This window comes from Xenopus laevis, chromosome 1S (genome assembly GCF_017654675.1).
Source record: "Xenopus laevis strain J_2021 chromosome 1S, Xenopus_laevis_v10.1, whole genome shotgun sequence".
Lineage (NCBI taxonomy): Eukaryota > Metazoa > Chordata > Amphibia > Anura > Pipidae > Xenopus > Xenopus laevis.
The window spans coordinates 74,731,801-74,752,839 of record NC_054372.1 but is presented as its reverse complement, the minus strand read 5'-3'; the positions used below and the strand labels follow the sequence as shown (position 1 = coordinate 74,752,839).

The following is a 21,039-nucleotide window of genomic DNA, read 5'->3' as shown; positions in this document are numbered from 1 at the left end:
CCCACAATACTTGTGAGGGGGGAGAACTTTCTCAAACACAGCTGCACTGGTTGGTTTCTAACAGCAGGACAGATGGATCAGATAACATCTCCCCTCCTTCAAACAGCTACAATGGTGCAGTCTGGGCCTGAGCTTCAGAAACTCAGCATGTGATATACGGAGATCCAGAGGAGCTTGTTAGAGGAAGAGGTGAGGTATAAGGACAACATAACTGCATTCCACTGTTGTTCTGTTAACTCTTTCTATGGGAAAGCTTCATGCTGCCTTCAGGGGCACACAGACAGTTTACACAATCTATACATCCCACCCCAGCAGGTGTCTCTATTTTCCTTCTAGCTATTAAAGGAGTAACATACCCTTTTTTTCTCAATTGAGCATTGGTAATAACTTTATTGTCATATAAACATCTAGTAAAACATATTGGCTAAGTTTTATTTCTGTTTATTCATAAAAGAGTGAAATGGGCGATGAAGGTAATGTTAGTCCTGTTAAGTGTTAAACAGTAAGGACAGTCAAGCTTAGAGCTGCCCGCTGGGTATGAGCAAACTTTTTTGCTGGGTGCAGGTTTAAGGTGAACTTCATAGTGTCACAAATGTCAACAATTTTCAGATATATGAATTTCTGTTTGGCTGTAAAAAAGATGCAGGCGTCATTATTATCCACCCCTTTCCCATCAATCAATGGGATAGTAGCTCACCACTTGTCTATCTATAAAGATGTCCAGACCCCATATTTGGAAGCGCTGAAGCCTAATCTACATTAATGAGAATTTGCCTCCTGTGTCCATATACTGTATCTGAAACGTCATAGTGCAATATGGAACCCATGTTGAATGATTGTATTTTCTTTTCATAGCCACCTATCATCTATCATAGGCGCAAGTCTCTTGCAGTCTCTGGCTGATGCAGTGGCGCTGCTCTCTCTCAGGCGCTCACATAAAAAACCATAAGCAATCACTTGCGGTTATCAGAGGGACTTAGGCTTGAAAGCTCATGCAGCGTCCCTAGGATATTTCATGGTCATTGGCTTCAGCAATAGCTTCACGTTCAGATGGCAAAGTGGCATCTAACCCTTTGCCTGCCAAGCATGTACAGCCTATGTGCTGGCAGGCAAATGCTCAGGCTGCCAAGAACGTACTAGGTACGTTCTTTAGCAGCTGAGCTGTTCTCGCTGCATCTGTGGCTTTTGCCACCGTCTAATCTGAGACGCGATCGTTTCAGGTCTGACTTCCAAAGTAGCAGACGCAAGCGCATGACGCATCTGCTACTTCACTTACCTCCTCCTCCCTGCAGAGCCACCCACGCACTTTCTGCTTCGCAATAGCTCTGCATACTCCACCTCCAGGGATTGCAGCGATTGTATCTCATTGTGTGAGATAAATGCGGCAAACTGCAACATTTTTAGGCAATTTTCAGAAATGTAAAAACCTCTGTTTAGAATAGATTTGTAGTTTGGTATAGAAAGATGTCTTTATCTTTGTTGGTTTCATCAAAATGTCTACTTTCCAAAAATATATGGTTTTGGGGGGTCTTTCTGCTGTTAGGAGAATCTTCTGGCACACAATGCGCAGTCACAGGTCTTTGTGCAAAGAAGGCAAATCGGCAGCGGAGAAACTCATATGCACAATTTTTATTTGGGGCCCGCACATGCCAGCTACTTTGGTATATCTATGTGTAATGTGTACTTTCTGAAAATATATGGTTTTCTGGGGTGAACATACTTTTTTCTATCTCCCCCCCCCCAAAAAAACTATGTAAATGTGTTGATTTTGCAGTACCTTATAGAAGTCTTCATTTTCGGGCCCCTATATGCCACCTGCTTAGGTAAACCTATACATATTGGGCATCAAACTGTTCGATGGACTCCTGGGTACATTCGTCCTAATGATGTGTGGAGATATCATTTTTCAAAAAATTCACCAATTTCTATATAAAATTATAAATTTAGGAAAAAATTGCAACTTGGTAGTTTGGAGTACAACAATATATTTACCCATTTTTGATTTCCCAGAATCTGCTCTTTCTAATAATGGGTAGTTTTCTAGTGTAAACCTACTGTTAGTGGAATGTTTGGCCTTGAAATCAGAAGTATGCCATTTTGTGGAGCGCTGCTTTGGAAATCTGGCCATGTACTGCTTATAGATATTGATATATACAAGTGATAAATCTCCATAAAACTATATATTTTGGTATTGTGCATTCAGGAGACAGAATTATACAAATCGGCTGTGTTCTTGTACATAAAATAAATTATGTTTCTGATATATGTGATTGTACTATGTGAAACAGGATTTTACACTTAGAAGCCTATATATTTTTACAGAAGTGGACACCAAAATTCTAGCATATTTTGAAAACTCAGGTTGTCCTGAAAAAAACAATATATTGTTTTCCCGGGTAAACTAAAAGACCCCCCCCCCCCAGGAAAAGCCCTTAAAGTGAAAGAGTACAAAAAGTCTAAAAAAACTGCTTGGCAGTAGATGTTGCATTTAGGACAAAATGGCTGGCAGGGAAAGGGTTAAACTCACATCCAAAGCTTTGCCACTGGGTAGCAGACTGAGCAAGTGCACCCTTTTTTATTTTTGCCTGAAAAAAATGTTTTATTGCCATTGTGAATAGCGTATTCCCTAACAGTACTGCGCATACCTTTTGCATGCTAATTCTGTTATTATATTGCAATTTTGTGATTTTGGTGCATTTTTAGCCATTTTATAGTATTTTTTAGCTATTTTATTGCATTTTCAGCTCTGCATGGGTGTTGTTTGCTTGCTTCTGTCTGTAAAACATATGTGGCCAAGCTAGAATATTCAAACAGTAATTCTGACTGCTGATTATACTAGGTGGGAAAAAAAGCATTGCTTTTTGTGGTTTTTATTTACCATTGTTCTTTGTTGCTTCTTTTTGCCCATGTAAATTTTGTCTAACATATATCCATTTGGGGGTCACTGTGCGCAACATAGTTTGGTAAATCTATGCATATTGGGCATCAAACTGTTTAGTAGACCCCCAGCATTCATATTTAGGATGCTTTATGCTGATAATGATACATGGACGATGCTGGAAAGTTGAAACTTTGAGGCAATTTTCAGTTATTTCACCAAAACCACCAATTTTGGGAAAGCCTTTTGACTCCGTAGTTTGGTGCAGAAAGGCATGGGTCACCATTTTAGGTTCAGTAGAATGTGTACTTTCCAAAAATATATGGGTTTTGGGGGTAAACATATATTTCTGTGTTTTTACCCCACAAAAATGCAGTCAATGTGTTGATTTTTCATTAGCTGAAGTTACCCACAGGACTATTTTTATGCGCTTACTTCATATTGGTGTCTCTAAAAGCCATAAACTTTGGTAAACCTATGCACAATGGGCATCACCTTGCTCAGTGGACCCCTGGCAATCATATTCAGGGTGCTTTTTCTTGGTAACTAATACAGTGTGGATATCAGGGGCAGCAAAATAAAATCTTTGAAGTGTTTTTTTCAGAATTTTAATACATTTTCATCAAAACTGCTAAATTCAGACAAGCTTTTATGTTTGGTAGTTAGGAGTAGAGAGACACAGTTACCCATTTTGGAATCAGCAGAATGTGTACTTTTCAAAACTAAATGGTTTACTGGGGTAAACCTACTGTTTCAGGATTTTTTGGCCTTGAAAACTAAAATATGCCGTTTTCTGCCTTAGTAGTTTGAAAATTCGGTAATATACTGCAGGGAGTTTTTGCTATACAGAAGTACTAAATCTACTAAAACTATACATATCTGGTATTGGCAATGTTCGAGCGACATGAGGCTTTCCAAAGCAGTTGGATTTTCATGAGTAAATAAAAATATTTTTTTGGTATAAATTCATATATTATTAAAAATAGGAATTTTTCATTGGTATTTAGCGCTATAAATCTTTTTGCAGAGGTGGAAATACATGAAACTCGGATTTAGAAAGCTCAGGTTCTCCCGAAAAAAACAATGTATGTTTTTCCTAAGGAAACTAAAGGTTTCCCCTCAGAAAATGAAAGAAAGTGAAAGAGCACAAAATGTTTCAAAAACGTCTGGCATTTCGTGAAACCGAAATGTCAAATTCTGCTGGCACTTAAAGGGTTAATGTAAACTATCCAATCTACAAGCATTACACCTATAATAGTAGCTCTCTAAAGGTTCTCCCTTTATGCTAGTGATGTGGGGGTCAGGTTTTACCCACACCTGCCCAATACCCGCCCGCCTTCCCCCTACCTTTTATAGACCCGCACCGCCCCGCCAATAATGTCACAAAAGGGGAGGGCAAACAGGCGCGCATCTATAAAAAGGAATAGGAAGAAGAGCTCAACCCAGACCTGCCTGTGACCCGGAAAGGGGGGTGCAAGGTTGGCCCGAACCTGCGGGTGTTAGGTAGGCCCACACATCACTACTTCATGCCCTATGTTTGCTCCCTGGCCTTAGGATAGGCAGCCAACCAACCCTCACATAGCAGCAAGGAGTGTGAAATATGCGGAGGTCACACCATGCACTTTAAATCCTTACTAAACCTGGGGCGAACCTGGCCCCTCCGCCGCCTGAGGCAGCTTGCTGTTGCAGGGGTGAGTGTGAGAGTGGATGGTAGGGGTTGCAGTGGTGAGCGTGAGTGGATGGTAGGAGTTACAGGGGTGAGTGTGTGAGTGCATGGTAGGGGTTGCAGGGGTGAACGTGAGTGGATGGTAGGAGTTGCAGGAGTGGGTATGAGAGTGATAGAAGTAGCAGGGGTGAGTGTGAAAGTGGAAGGTGGGTGAGGCAGGTGTACATATAAGGAGGGTAGGTGTAGCTGGCAGTACCAATGCCAGTATGTGAAAGTAGCAGTACCAATGCCAGTGAACACCTGAGGTGCCTGTAAGGAAGTCCTGGTAACAATGACAGTGTGTGTGGAGGTGCCAGTGGTTGTGCCAATGTACAGAAGTGCCAATGTCACAGTTAGGGTTGCCACCTGACCAGTAAATATTATGGTTGATGTTATTAACCCTTTAAGTGCCAGCAGAATTTCACATTTTGGTTACGCGAAATGCCAGCCGTTTTTGAAACATTTTGTGCTCTCTCACTTTAGGGGCATTTTCTGAGGGGAAACCTATAGTTTACCTAGGAAAACTATACATTGTTTTTTTTCGGTAGAAACTGAGCTTTCTAAATCTGCCTGAGTTTTCATGTATTTCCACCTGTGCAAAAAAATTTATAGTGCTAAATACCAAAAAAAAAATGAAAAATTACCATTTTTCATCGTATATCAATTTATACCAGAAAAATCTTTCATTTTACGGATGAAAATCCAACTGATTTGGAAAGCCTTATGTCTCTCGAACGTGCCAATACCAGATATGTATAGTTTTAGGGAGATTTAGGACTTCTGTGCCTCAAAAACTCCCGGCAGTATATTGCCGAATTTTGAAAGCACTAAGGCAGAAAACGGCATGCTTTAGATTCCAAGGCAAAAACTCCTGAAACCGTAGGTTTACCCCAGAAAACCATACATTTTTGAAAAGTACACATTCTGCCGATTATAAAATGGGTAACTATGTCTCTCTACTCCCAACTACCAAACATAAAAGCTTGTCTGAACATAGCGGTTTTTCAAAAAAAATTCAAAATTCTGAAAAATCATTTCAAAGGTTTTATTTTGCTGCTCCGCATATCCCAAACTATATTAGGTACCAAGAAAAAGCACCTGAAATATGATTGCCAGGGGTCCACTGAACAGTTTGATACCCATTATGCATAGGTTTACCAAAGTATCTGACATTTAGAGACACCAATATGAAGTTAGCACATCCAAATTGATCAGGACTTTACTTCAGCTACTGAGAAATCAACACATTGACTGCATTTTTTGTGGGGTAAAAACACAGAAATATATGTTTACCCCCCAAACCCATATATTTTTGGAAAGAACACATTCTACCGAATCTAAAATGGGTACCCATGCCTTTCTGCTCCAAACGACTGAGTCGCAAGGCTTTCCCAAAATTGTCGGTTTTGGTGAAATATGTGAAAATTGCCTCAAACCTTCAACTTCCCAGCACCATATCACCCATGTATCATTATGCACTAAGAAAAAGCACCCTAAATATGATTGCCATGGTTCCTCTGAACATTTTGGTGGCCATTGTTCATAGGTTTACCAAAGTATCTGGCATTTAGAGGCCCCAAAATGAAGTTAGCGCATACAAACAGTCCCGTGGGTAACTTCAGCTAATGAAAAATCAACACATTGACTGCATTTTTGTGGGGTAAAAACACAGAAATATATGTTTGCCCCCCAAAACCCATATAGTTTTGGAAAGTACACATTCTAACGAATCTAAAATGGGTACCCATGCCTTTCTGCTCCAAACTAGTGAGTCGCAAGGCTTTCCCACAATTGTCGGTTTTGGTGAAATATCTGAAAATTGCCTCAAAGCTTCAACTTCTCAGCACCATATCACCCATGTATCGTTATGCACCAAGAAAAAGCACCCTAAATATGATTGCCAGGGTTCCTCCGAACAGTTTGGTGGCCATTGTTCATAGGTTTACCAAAGTATCTGGCATTTAGAGGCCTCAAAATGAAGTTAGTGCATACAAATAGTCCTGTGGGTAACTTCAGCTAATGAAAGATCAACACATTAACTGCATTTTTGTGGGGTAAAAACACAGAAATATATGTTTACCCCCCAAACCCATACATTTTTGGAAAGTACACATTCTACAGAATCTAAAATGGGTACCCATGCCTTATTGCTCCAAACTACTGAGTCGCAAGGCTTTCCCAAAGTTGTCGGTTTTGGTGAAATATCTGAAAATTGCCTCAATGCTTCAACTTTCCAGCATCATATCGCCCATGTATCATTACGTATCACAAAAAAGCACCCAAATTGTGATTGCCAGGGGTCCTCCCAACAGTTTGGTGCCCACTGTGCATAGGTTTACCAAAGTATATGGCATTTAGAGGCCCCAAAATGAAGTTAGCACATACAAATTGTCCTGTGGGTAACTTCAGCTAATGAAAAATCAGCACATTGTCTGCATTTTTGTGGGGTAAAAACACAGAAATATATGTTTACCCCCCAAACCCATACATTTTTGGAAAGTACACATTCTACAGAATCTAAAATGGGTACCCATGCCTTTCTGCTCCAAACTACTGAGTCGCAAGGCTTTGCCAAATTTGGCGGTTTTGGTGAAATATCTGAAAATTGCCTCAAAGCTTCAACTTTCCAGCATCGTATTGTCCATGTATCATTACCAGCATAAAGCATCCTAAATATAAACATACGGGTCTACTAAATAGTTTGATGCCCAATGTGCATAGATATACCAAACTATGTGGCGCACAGAGACCCCCAAATGACAATATGTATAGACATTTTCACGGCTGACGCGCTGGCTGCTGCAACATAACCACCCGGTGTGTGTATTATGCGACATTAGACCACCTAACAGTACAGAGACCCCAGAAAACCATATATTTTCAGAAAGTACACATTCTGACGAATCCAATATGGGTAAATAAGTGTTACTACTACAAACTGCCAAACTGCAAAGCAATGCTGAACATAACGGTTTTTATCAAATTTCTGAAAATCGTCACAAAGCTTGAATTTTACCCCATTATATGCTCCACGTTTCGTAACGTATCAGCATAAAACATCCTAAATATGAACGCCAGGGGTCTACTGAACACTTTGATGCCCAATATGCATAGATATACCAAACTATGTGGCGCACAGAGACCCCCAAATGACAATAGTGTATATACATTTTCACAGCTGACGCGCTGGCTGCTGCAATATAAGCGCCTGGTGTGTGTATTATGCGACATTAGACCCCCCTAACAGTACAGAGACCCCAGAAAACCATATATTTTCAGAAAGTACACATTCTGACGAATCCAATATGGGTAAATAAGTGTTTCTACTACAAACTGCCAAACTGCAAAGCAATGCTGAACATAACGGTTTTTTATCAAATTTCTGAAAATCGTCAGAAAGCTTGAATTTTACCCCATTATATGCCCCACATTTCGTAACGTATCAGCATAAAACATCCTAAATATGAACGCCAGGGGTCTACTGAACACTTTGATGCTCAATATGCATAGATATACCAAACTATGTGGCGCACAGAGACCACCAAATGACAATAGTGTATATACATTTTCACAGCTGACGCGCTGGCTGCTGCAATATAAGCACCTGGTGTGTGTATTATGCGACATTAGACCCCCCTAACAGTACAGAGACCCCAGAAAACCATATATTTTCAGAAAGTACACATTCTGACGAATCCAATATGGGTAAATAAGTGTTTCTACTACAAACTGCCAAACTGCAAAGCAATGCTGAACATAACAGTTTTTATCAAATTTCTGAAAATTGTCACAAAGCTTGAATTTTACCCCATTATATGCCCCACATTTCGTAACGTATCAGCATAAAACATCCTAAATATGAACGCCAGGGGTCTACTGAACACTTTGATGCCCAATATGCATAGATATACCAAACTATGTGGCGCACAGAGACCCCCAAATGGATATATAGTAGATAAAATTTACAAGGCAAAACAAAATAAGGCAGTAAAGAGTGAAATGAAAAAAAATCCAATAAAACCACAAAAATCAATGTTTTTTTTCCAGAATAGTGTTATCGGCCATCAGAATCACAGTTTGAATATTTTAGCTGGGCCAAACAGGTTATACGGCTAGAAACAAGTGAACACAACATATGCAGAGCTGAAAATGCAATAAAATGGCTAAAAATTCAATAAAATGGCTAAAAATGCACCAAAATACCCAAAATTGCAATATAATCACCGAAATAACATACAAAAGATATTGCACAGTACGGTTAGCGAATACGCTATTCGTAATGGCAATAAAACATTTTTTTCAGCAAAAAAAAGACGATGCGATAAGAAAAAAAAAAAAAAAGCCACAATGCCATGTATGTGCGTGTGCGTGTGTACAAATGGTAAATTACATGTTATGTGCGCGTGTGTGCGTGTGCACGTGTGTGTAAGTGCAGTGAGTGTAAGTGACCCCCCCAATCCCCAAAAATGGATGTGTAAGTGTGTGTAAGTGTGAATCTAAGTGTGTATTACTGTAATAAGTGTGTGTTGGTGTGTTTGTGTGTGTAATTGTTGCACTAACCTGAAAAAGTCGCTGAAGACTGTTGCACACGATGTGGAGGGATCCCAGGAAGACATCTGCGACGATCTGCGTGTCTCTGTGCTGTGGGGGCGGAGCTGATCATCGCAGTGCAGGCTGCAGCAGCAGGACACGTAAGTAACACGTGCCTGCTGCTGTTTTTGGGCCCCTGGGCGATCGCGCCCCAGGGGCCACTCGATCCCCTGCTCTGCTCGTTGCCTAGGGGCAGGGGATCGAAGCAGAACGGAGCGAGCGGCTCTAACAGCCGCTCCTCCGCTCCAGAACCCGGAAGTGCTGCAGAACGTAGAATCTACGTTCTGTGGCATTTCAAGTTACTTTTCCACAGAACGTAGATTCTACGTTCTGTGGCACTTAAAGGGTTAATAGGGAAAAGAGATACATATATAGGAAGGCCAGTATTTTTGTCCAGAAAAGGTGGCAACCCTAGTCACAGTATGAGTTGGCGCAGTACAAATGTGCGGAAGTGTCTGAGTATAGAAGTGTCAGTACCAATGACGGTATGTGTGAAGGTGCAAATGGCAATGCCAGTGTATGGAATTTCCAGTACCAAATGGTAATGTGCGAGTACAAATCAAACTGTATGTGGTGGTGCCAGTGCCGATGTATGGGAGTCCCTGTGTATGGAAGTACAAATGCCAATGGTAATGTATGTGGTGGTGCCAATGTATGAAAGTGTCTTGAAGTGTTTGAAGTACAAGTACCAATGCTAGTGTATGCAAAAGCCAGTGCTAATGGCAGTGTGTTTGGAAATGCCAGTGTATAGAAGTGCCAGTGCTACTGCCAATGCATAAGGTTCCAGTACCAGATCACTGTTTGGGCCACTTCCCTGGGCAGCCCACCCTGTGGCACCTTCCCAATCAGTGCCAGATAGCTGAGCCCAAAAGTGCCTGAGCTGTATCAATGTCCTGCAGCCTGGGCTATGATTGCTACCAGTGAATAACCCATGCACATGCATACTACTTTACAGGCTCAGATCTTCCATACAGGGCATATGCTCAAGCATGAAATAAGGATGAACTCTTGGTTCTCTTGTAAAACTGGAGTGTTTGCCTCAGAAACATTACTATTGTTTAGAAAATAAAAATAAGATGCTTGCTAGCCATGGAAGCAAATAAGCGGGCAACAGATAAATGAATACAATAGGTTTAAATACTTATAAAATAACTAAATCCATTGTATTGTACAGAGCTTATCTGCTATAAAACCTGTGCCTTTTAGCCCTATTTCAACTTGAATTGCGGCTCCATGGCTGTTTCTGAAGCAAACACAAGCAAGTTTCTGGGAGACAATCACACACAAGCACACTGTCACACACATACATTTATAGACAGAAAGATGGTGATTTCAAACCAAGGTGCTAATTTGTACCAGTTCAATTACCCATATTTTGAATCAGTAGTAAGTAGCCTGTTCAAAGTGAATTGCTGGCTGGTTGTTATTGACCTACAGAGACATATGCAACATGTGAGGCGAGGTGCAATGTGCAAAAAAAAAAATACCATGCACTGTCCTGCCTTTGATCTGGGAGAGTGTGAAAACCTAATTCTGCCAATAAAATCAGCATTTTCACACTATAAAAGAATAACAGCCTTACTGTTCTCAGAATGAGATTCCAGAGAATACAGTTGGTGTGTGGATGCATGAAGAGGGTGGGACTTTGCTAGTTGCTACGTGACATCACAGTTGGGGTATAGCCACTCCCATTCAGCAATTGCTTGAACTGGCTCTCAGAGAAAGCATTCTAACTCCCTGTAATATTATTGAATGCCCTTCAAAAAGTGAGCATTTCTGTTAAATGAATATATTTGAGAATATTATTATTTTCATCCTATCTGTCCGCTGGGAAAATTAGATTTTCGCGATAGTTCCCCTTTAAGGGTAAATATACCAGACCACTTTGATCGTCTATGGACAGCGCTGCACGAAGGTAACATCACATACGCTTATACATGGACTCAATGGGGTATATTTATCAAAGAGTGATTAGAGGTCACCGAAGTCCACTAGAGTGAAATTCCGCCTTTCTCCATTCACTTCTATTTTTAAAAGAGTATTTATCAATGTGTGAAAGTTCACCCTTTGATAAATGTCTTTAAAAAAGCCATAGAAATGAATGGAGAATGGCAGAATGTCACTCTAGTGGACTGTGGTGATCTTTAACTTCACTCTTTGATAAATATACCCTAATGACTGGCTTCATTTTTGTACAACAGTTGCAAACTTTGCATCTCTGCAGATTAAGTAGATGCTATGCAGTCAACACAAAACAAAGATCAACCATGAAGTGTATGACAGTAATGAAAAAACATATGCCACCAAAAAAGCAAACGCAAACCTTATAATGATCGTGCCGATCTGCATCTCTGGCAAAATTGCCAATGACATTTTATTTGCACATACTCCACAAATTTAGACAGAGGGGATCTATATTTGTGGGGGTGACGTGCAATTGCTCATAGATACCTCATTAAACATATTCTAATAAGATATCAATTAGTTGTGCATTTTATGACTGGTTAATAACATGAGTGCCTTATATGTCTGAAAATAAGCATGCTTCCTGCACAGATATGCACAACTGACCACTTCAAGAGTTAGGCAGAGTGTATGAGTGAAAACACTACTGCTTGCCTTCTGCAGAACAGATCACTTAACTCCATAAATGTGCTGGGTCATTTACAATAGGGGTTATTTTGGGCTCTCAACTCTTGCATGATTGTGTCAACTGTTCTGCTGAAAGGAAAGGAAGCTCCTACCAACTTATTTAGCATTTTGGAAATGCTCAGATGTCTGGGTTTTCAGAAATGTTTCCTCTTAAGTTATGCGCTTGTACACACATTTTGAAACCAGCACACCCATTAAATTATAGTGTGTACATAGAATTGTGTGTGAGAACACAATTTTTGACGTGCAAACAGTTTTTTTTTTAACTGTGCACACAGGTTTAGTGTTCAGACAGCCAACAAAAATTAGAGGGAACATTGGTATAACTCAGGCACCCATTGTTAATAAACACTCAAAAGATGCAGAGACTAAATACATTTTTTTTTATAAAATGACATTTAATTAGACAAAACAAAAAACCACAATGTTGGGGGGAGGGGGAAAGCCCATGACAGATCCTATAAATTGAAGAAAATGGGGGAAATACACTTGTCTTACCATAGTACACAGAATAATTCACAGAAAAGCAAAACCATTCAAAAACCTTTCTTAAAGTACCTTACCCGAATACTAAGCAAACTTCCCAATTCTTACTTATAAACTTAACACTCCCACACACAAGGTCTAACTTTTTCCCCACTGAGCAAGAAGCAAATCAGGTGCACATTTAGCAAAAAAAAAAAAAAAAAAAAAGAAAAGCTGGTTTAAAAAGGAAACATACCGCTTTCTTGTAGTTTTGAGTGCATAACGACCTGTATAAAATATAGCAACAGTTCATACAGAAGTCCACTAACGATTTTAAGCTGTTAGCCGCACATATACAAGGCGGACCTGAGAAGGTGTAGTGCTGTTAAAAGTATATTTTGCAGTCCATTGCAAAACTGGAGTAAAAAATCACTTGTAATACATAGTGTAAAGGAAACCTCTTAGCTTACTACTTTGTACTCAGTCCATTTAACGGAATGAAAAAAAAAAAATTAAAATGAAATAAGGGGCTTAGGCTTCCTCCTACCTAGACGGTGGTGTCCTTTTTTTGATGAGAGAATCAAGGGCTCTGGAGCTTGCTCTCTACCTACCACTTTTTACCCAAGTTGCATAGTATCAACCCAACACAGTCTTTTAGAAGAAACCTGTATAAATTATCTCAATGTAAATAGCCTACACAGGAAGGGGTGATTGGCCAAAGAGCTTTTAAACATGAGTTCTTTGAAAGCCTTCTCCAATTCTGCAACACCCTCTTTTTTTCCAGGAATATGGTAAGGCGTTTAGTTCATAATGCTGGTAAAAAACAATATGTCGATCCACTACAATTTTATATATATATTTTTTTTTATAGTCCACAGGTACTGCCAGCATCTCTGGAAGGGATGTACAGACACAGCAACAGCCCCACTTTCTGGTTTGTTGCCAGGTCTCCAAGTGCAATATGCTCCCCTTTGAACAGAACCTAAAGTGGTTTCAGGAGCTCAGCAAGTCGTATTCACAGTGGTATTTTTTATAAAAAACATTTCTGAAAAATGCTTCTAAAAACATCATGGTGAAGCCATATGGAAATAGTCCCAACAAGGCTCCTCTTGAAAACAAAGCAACATTTCTAAGCTTTATCTCCTCAAGAGGAGTTGGCATCTTCTGCAACACCATTATTGATCCATTATAAAAGTCCCATATCTGATAAAGGTTATCCAGGGATTTACCTGAAAGAAAAGGCTTTTAACAAAAAAATTAACATACTTTCCTTCTGAAAGATGGGTATATACCAAAACATCATTCTGTCTATACAGCATAGTTTTCGGACTTGATTTTTTCTTTATTACAGAGATCTATTCTATACTGTTCTAAATGTGTGCCTCTCCATTAAATATGTTCCATAAAGTAGGTAAACATTCATGGTGCTCGATTTAAAAAAAAAAAAAGTAGTAGGGATGGGGGGGGGAGTGAGGAAGAGAGCAAAAATGGGACCAAAATGAAATCCTCAATAAAGCCACAATCTCCTCCATGCAGCTTGATATGAGGATTTTCGCTCTTCATTATGCCATAATCTGGTGCTGCGGTGTCCATCATGTTACTCCAGCACAAACGCCTATTATCAGTCCAAAGAACATTTCTAACCTTCCCACTTCTCGTGTTGCCTCGCGTCGAGATGGTCTTCCTCCTGATTTGGGTTGTGAATGCATTCGTCTCTTATGCCTCATTTTATGAATGACTTGATACAAGTCAATGGAATCATCCGCTGAGAATAGAAGGCAGAGCTGGGTTCCACAACCTGCTTCAATTTCCTGAAAATAGCAACCAATTTACACACAAAAAAATAAATATATACATATATATTTCTTGCAAAGCTAAACACCCATGTAGCATAACAATTTACATGCTTTATTACATATAACCCTGGTACAAAGACAATATTAAAGTTTAGTAGTGGAAGCATAAGGATGCTGTACTTGTCAAAAGCCCTCACAACTCAATCCAGCAAGGCAATGAACACTATACTGTATGCCTCTGCGCCCACCCCAGACCAACTGCACAACTACAATAAATTCACAAGTCAAACACCCTTAGCCAGGCTTGAAAGCACAGACATATCACAGAAGCTGTTTAGTGAAACATTCTTGAAGCATGGTTTAACTTACCTAAGCTCCTGGTAACAGAGAGCCATATTATACATATGTTCTTGAGTCAATATATACAGAAAAATTATACCCATATCATGTATTGATGGCAGTAATCTTAGACACTGATATCCCTAGAGTCTAAAATACTAACATTGCCAAACAGATTTATCTGGTATACCTCTTTGGGTATACACCCCGTAAAAACAGCACCTTAAAACAAAGGAAAAAAAAAGACTAACCTGACCATCACGTCCAATCTTTACAGGTTTATGGTCATTCCAAGGGTTGGTTAGATGAACACATTTGGTGAATGGTAGTTCTCTCCTAGAAAGATGACAGCATATACATTTCACAGATTAAAATGCTAATTGAGTTTATTTATGCGAGCACAAACAAATTTGTTGTGTCCTGTACTCTATATTAGCATAGATCACTTAATGTCAAAACGAGTTCTCTAAATAACAGAGGTCTTGCAACAATGTCCCTTAAAAAGTTAACTTTACTGTAATTCTCTGTGTTCTGTTCCTTTTAATATCTTACCACTAATGTGAACCCTGATCTTCCTTCAAGTGTGGATGAAAGAAAGCTTTCACAAAATAAGATACCTACCAAAATAGACCTACTAGAATAAGTGGTAGAGCAATTATATCTGCTACAAGTTGCAATGACATTTATTTTTAAAAAAGGATATCTACTGACCTAGAATGGTTTAAGTAAACAAGGAGATAAGAAAATGGAGGAAATAACTCCAAATATTACACAAGGTGCAAGTTTAACATCATATGGGGTGTTTTGTCAACCACATGAAATGGTCTCCTGCATAGGCAACAAACACAGGAAAATAACTTTATACCTTAAACGCTGCCTATAAGTATTTGAAAGATATGTTCCAGACATTTTTCTATTCATTCTTAAAGGCTAATAGACAAACATCTTGCAAGACAAAAATACTGTATACCTGCAAATCCAATTTATTTTGAAGACTCCACCAAGCATCTTTGCATTCATTCCAGCAGGCAGTACCCAATGAATAGGTGACCCCCCATGATGCGACTCAGAGGATAGCCTAGCAAATCCTGAAAAAACATGCGGCAGTGTTATGAGGTTTTCCTCAGATTATCCAAACAAATTAATAATATGTGCTACATTTAAAGGGCGAGGATTGGGGGAAAAGAATGACAAAGGCAGAGTGATACCATACTGTACTCTGGTGACAAGTTTCCAAAAAGTTGTTAGATTCACATTGATCATGTCACACAGTTGCTGTTGAGGTGTTAGTAGTTAGATATACTGTATTTCACTTGCTTTCTCTTGATAAAAACAATTATCTTTTAACTTCAGATACCGTTTACATTTATTTCAATATAATGTGCAAAGAGTAAAGCTGGCTTCATATGGGCAGTCTAAAAAAATCCCAAAAATACATGCAGACAAAATTAAGAATCTAGTCAGGGGCGAAAAGATAAAGAAAGAATGAGCTACCAATTTTTTTTTTTGGAAGCACAGCAAAGCTTTTTTGATGTCTGCATAATACATTGTGTGCAATTGTAATTGTATTTAAACTGAACCTAAGCAAGGGTGGCTCTATACTCTGTAACAGAATGCAGCACAAGTCTAATAATGGAACAAATTGTAGCTCCAAAAACTACAGAAAACGCACCAGATATACATTTGCAGAAAAGACAACTTGTGGGTACAGTGAGGATTGATGATAGCTGCTCTTTTGTCTGTAATAAATGTATTTAAAGGTATTCGGTTATGATTTTATGGTGTAGTTTTTATTTCTAAATGACACGGTTTACACTGCAAATAATTCACTCTACCATGTAAAATATCATTCCTAACCTAGCAAGTGTAATTTATTTTAGTTGTAATATTGGTGTGTAGGAAGCCATCTGATTTTACCAGGTCATGTGCTTTCAGAACAACCCAGCACTTCAGGATGGAACTGCTTTCAGACAGGCTATTGTTTCTCCTACTCAATGTAACTGAAGGAGACGCAGTGGGACATGAATTTTTACTACCGAGTGCTGTTCTTAGGTCTGCCAGGGAGCCGTTGTCTGGTTACCTTCCCATTGTTCTGCTGATGGGCTGCTGGGGTGGAGGAAGTTAATGACGTTCATCAGAGAACAAATAACATGACTGGGGTCACCTGGGAAACTAACAATATGTCTAGCCCCATATTAAATTTTAAAATTAAATATACAAAAAAAATTAATTTGCTCTTTTGAAAATTTCAGATTTCAGTGCAGAAGTCTGCTGGAGCAGCACTACTACTGATGCATTTTGAAAAAAAAAAAAAAAACGTCCAAAATGATGCTGTCAGAATGTGTCAAATATACGTTCTACACTTCTGTGAACACTGTACTGATGATATCAAGTGGAGGCAAGATTTTGTTATGGGTATACGACTTACACTATGCACTGATCACATTTGAGAAAAGCTCTAGCAGGGACTAGATCATCTTATTCAAGACAGCACAGTATATTGTCTAGTGGAGTCTAGCCTAGTTGTTCCCAAACAGTAGGGCTTCCCTTCACCCCAGAGGAGACCAACACAGAAGGAGAGAGAGAGATTATGTGTATACATAAAAACAGCACCTTACCTTGAAATTTTCCACTCTCTCGAACTGAAAACACCAGAATAACACTCCTTGCAGATCGGAAAGCTGCATTCAACTTCTTTTCATTAACTGGTAATGTTGACCAAACACCCTGTGTAGGGACAAAACTGATATCAAACATATCTTTTATACCTTTTACTTAAACTTTAAAGCTGGCCATAGACGCAAAGATCCGATTGTAAGAATCTCTGTTTCGTACGATTTTTGGCCTGTGTGGAGTGTCCCAACATTTTTCGTGCCATGTCGCTCAGACAATCGGACAGGTTAGAAAATTTCTGTAGGCTAACAATAATATCTCTGCATGTATTGCCGATCTGACAATATCAGTGGGAGACTGTCACTAGCTTTTGACGGACATGACTTTCGTATGATTGCAGTCAGGGGCAGAACATAGTCTGATCTGTTCTTTTACTACTGTATTTGATCTTACATAGTTACATAGTTATATCGGGTTGAAAAAAGACAAAGTCCATCAAGTTCAACCCCTCCAAATGAAAATCCAGCATCATAAATATAAATTATATACACCCATACCTATACTAACTATAGAGTTTAGTATCACAATAACCTTTGATATTCTGTCTGTCCAAAAAATCATCCAAGCCATTCTTAAAGGCATAAACAATCAGCCATAACAACATCAACCAGCAGTGCATTCCACAACCTCACTGTCCTAACTGTGAAGAGCCCCCTACGTTGCTTCAAATGAAAGTTCTTTTCTTCTAGCCTAAAGGTGTGGCCTCTGGTACGGTGACCATTTTATGGGTAAAAAGGTCCCCTGCTATTTGTCTGTAATGTCCTCTAATGTACTTGTAAAGTGTAATCATGTCCCCTCGCAAGCGCCTTTTTTCCAGAGAAAACAACCCCAACCATGAAAGTCTACCCTCATAATTTAAATCTTCCATCCCTCTAACCAGTTTAGCTGCACGTCTCTGCACTCTCTCAAGCTCATTTATATCCCTCTTAAGGACTGCAGTCCAAAACTGCACTGCATACTCCAGATGAGGCCTTACCAGGGACCTATAAAGCGGCATAATTAATCTGAATGGTTAGTAGCAGGTCGGGAGATGGCACCGTTCATATCGTTTGTCCAATATGAAGGTAAATCTGCACGTCTATGGCCAGTTTAAGAGTTCTGAAATTTGAAAAAATAAAAAAGTTCTAACTTTTTCAGGACACTGCAAATTTGATCAATAAGACCTGCTTTTTGTTCCTTAAGGTGGCCATAGACGCACAGATAATCACGCAACATGTGTGTGTGGTGGGAAAAGAGACGACCAATATCGGCAGAAGACTTGGATATCGGTTGGCTCGTCAATCGGGCAGATGGAAAATTTTGATCAGGCGTCTGAGGGCACCTAAACATCGGGCATTGTTAGTATTGAATAGTCAGATACAGGTAGAATTCTATTGTTTCTACCTGTATATCCGCCGATTCAGCTCTACATGTGTGTACTGAAACAAACAATCTTTCTGGGAAAGATCTTTTCCAAGAAAGATTGGAATTGTTACGTCTATGGCCACCTTTATACGCCCAGTTAAAGCTCTTAAAGGAACAATTCAGTGTAAAATAAAAACTGTGTAAATAAATAGGCTGTGTAAAATAAAAAATGTTTCTAATATAGGTAGTTAGGCAAAAATTTTATGTATAAAGGCTGGAGTGCGTGGGTGTGTAACATAATAGCCTGAACACGACTTCCTGCTTTTCAGCTCTATAACTCTGAACTAGTCAGTGACTTGAAGGGGGGGCCACATGGTACATATCTGTTCAGTGAGTTTGCAATTGATCCTCAGCATTCAGCTCAGATTGAAAAGCAACAGATATGACCAATGAGGCCCCCCTCAAGTCTCTGATTGGTTAATGCCTTGTAACCAGGGTAACCAGTTAGTGTAAACCAAGAGAGCTGAAAAGCAGGAAGTAGTGTTCTGGCTATTATATTAGACATCCAGATACTCCAGCATTTATACATTACATTTTAGGCTAACTATATTAGAAACATGTTTTATTTTGCACAGCCTATTTACCCAGTTTATTTTTACACTGAACAATTTCTTTACAGTGATATTGACGCTAAAAATTTTCTTTTCAAAATATTAATCTACATTAAACATTTCATATAGGTCATGCTGATCGTTTTTCACTGAGTTTTGCTTATGTAAGTAATTGTTACTTGAATTTCCTAAACCTAACTGTTTTGCCAACCTGACTGTCTGTTCTCAGTCTGTCAGTTAGAGTTAGAGTTTCTAAAGCTAACTAACTCCTGCTGCACAAATATGGCAGCCCCCTGATAGAGAAACATGGGGGTAAGAAAGGTAATGCAAAAGCATCTGGCAAATACTTTTATGACAAAATTATAAATAGTATACAAAGACAATATGATAGATATTTTTTTTTGGTTGGTGTCAGTATCTCTTTAAAGTCTACTTTAAAGGGGTTGTTCACCTTCAAACAACTAGTTGTTTTCAGATAGATCACCAGAAATAATGACTTTTTCCAATTACTTTCTATTTTCTATGTGTCACTGATTTTCTAATATTGAAGTATAAAGTGTCATTTTTCTCGTTCTAAAGCAGCTCTGGTAGGGGGGGTCGCCAACCCTGTAAACTGTTCTAAATTGATACATTTAGTTGATACATTTCTTTTCTGTGTCCCTACTGAGCACAATCTCCATGTTTCATTACAGGCAGCTGTTAGAATTGATACAACAGTTGCTAATATTCTAGAGATGCTGCTGAGAAATGTATCAAGTAAATGTTGCAAAACTGTAACAGTTCAGAGTCTGCACCTGAATTACTGAGCTGCCAGACTGAAACACTAGAGACAGGAACATTAAACTTTAAACTTAGATTTTGGAACAACAGTAAAAAAGAAATAATGGAAGGTAATTGAAAAAAGTCTATTCCTGGGGAAAAATCTAAAAACAACTGAACTGAAAAGTGTTTGGAAGGTGAATAACCCCTTTAAAGGGCACCAATCATGTTTGTATAATGTAAATCATCAGCTCACTATACCTCCTGCAAGATCTCCCCTATCTCCACTGCAGTTATAGCCAAGGCAGGCATCTTGGATTTCACTGGCTCATCCTACCTATATCTTCCCAGCTCTGAAATCTAGCACATGCTCAGTTGAAGTTCCTTGGTTGCTTATCAACCCTTCTAAGCAATTTTTAAAACAGCCAAACCTCTGTGTTAGCTGCTGTTCAGTAGTGCTGCCACCTTCTGGAAGTTAGTGTGTGCCCTTCATTTGCATAACATCACCACCAGCAGGGGACAAGATAGGGAAATCTCGTGATACTTCTAGTGGAGGAGTTTACTAAAGCTAGGCATTCTGGGTAGAATACTCAAGGCAGTTCTATAATCTGAGCATGCTTCTGAAATTTGCATGTTATAGTCTCAGTATGGACTCCCTCAGTGAAAGAACCCATTTGACAAAGTAAGGGATTTTTTAAAACCAGCAGTTTTTTTCAAAAAACTATATATGTAGTATAATTAAATGTGTTTAGGTTGTACTGGTCAGATTTTTAATATGTGTTTGATTTTGGCTGTGCCATTTAAGGTTCTTACTGAAGTACTATTTAGATGATAAAGAAAAAGTTATCAGGGTCAAAATGCCAAAAACCATTAAAGGGATCCTGTCATCAGAAAACATGTTTTTTTCAAAACGCATCGGTTAATAGTGCTACTCCAGCAGAATTCTGCACTGAAATCCATTTCTCAAAAGAGCAAACAGATTTTTTTAAATTCAATTTTAAAATCTGACATGGGGCTAGACATTTTGTCAATTTCCCAGCTGCCCGTGGTCATGTGACTTGTGCCTTCACTTTAGGAGAGAAATGCTTTCTGGCAGGCTGCTGTTTTTCCTTTTCAATGTAACTGAATGTGTCTCAGTGAGACATGGGTTTTACTATTGAGTGTTGTTCTTAGATCTACCATTACATTGATATACCGTATATACTCGAGTATAAGCTGACCCGAGTA

At 39.1% G+C, this 21,039-nt stretch overlaps 1 pseudogene; it reads right to left on the bottom strand.

Annotated features, from left to right (window-relative positions):
- Positions 1-21,039, bottom strand: part of LOC108705834 — an 82,875-nt pseudogene that overhangs the window by 15,139 nt on the left and 46,697 nt on the right.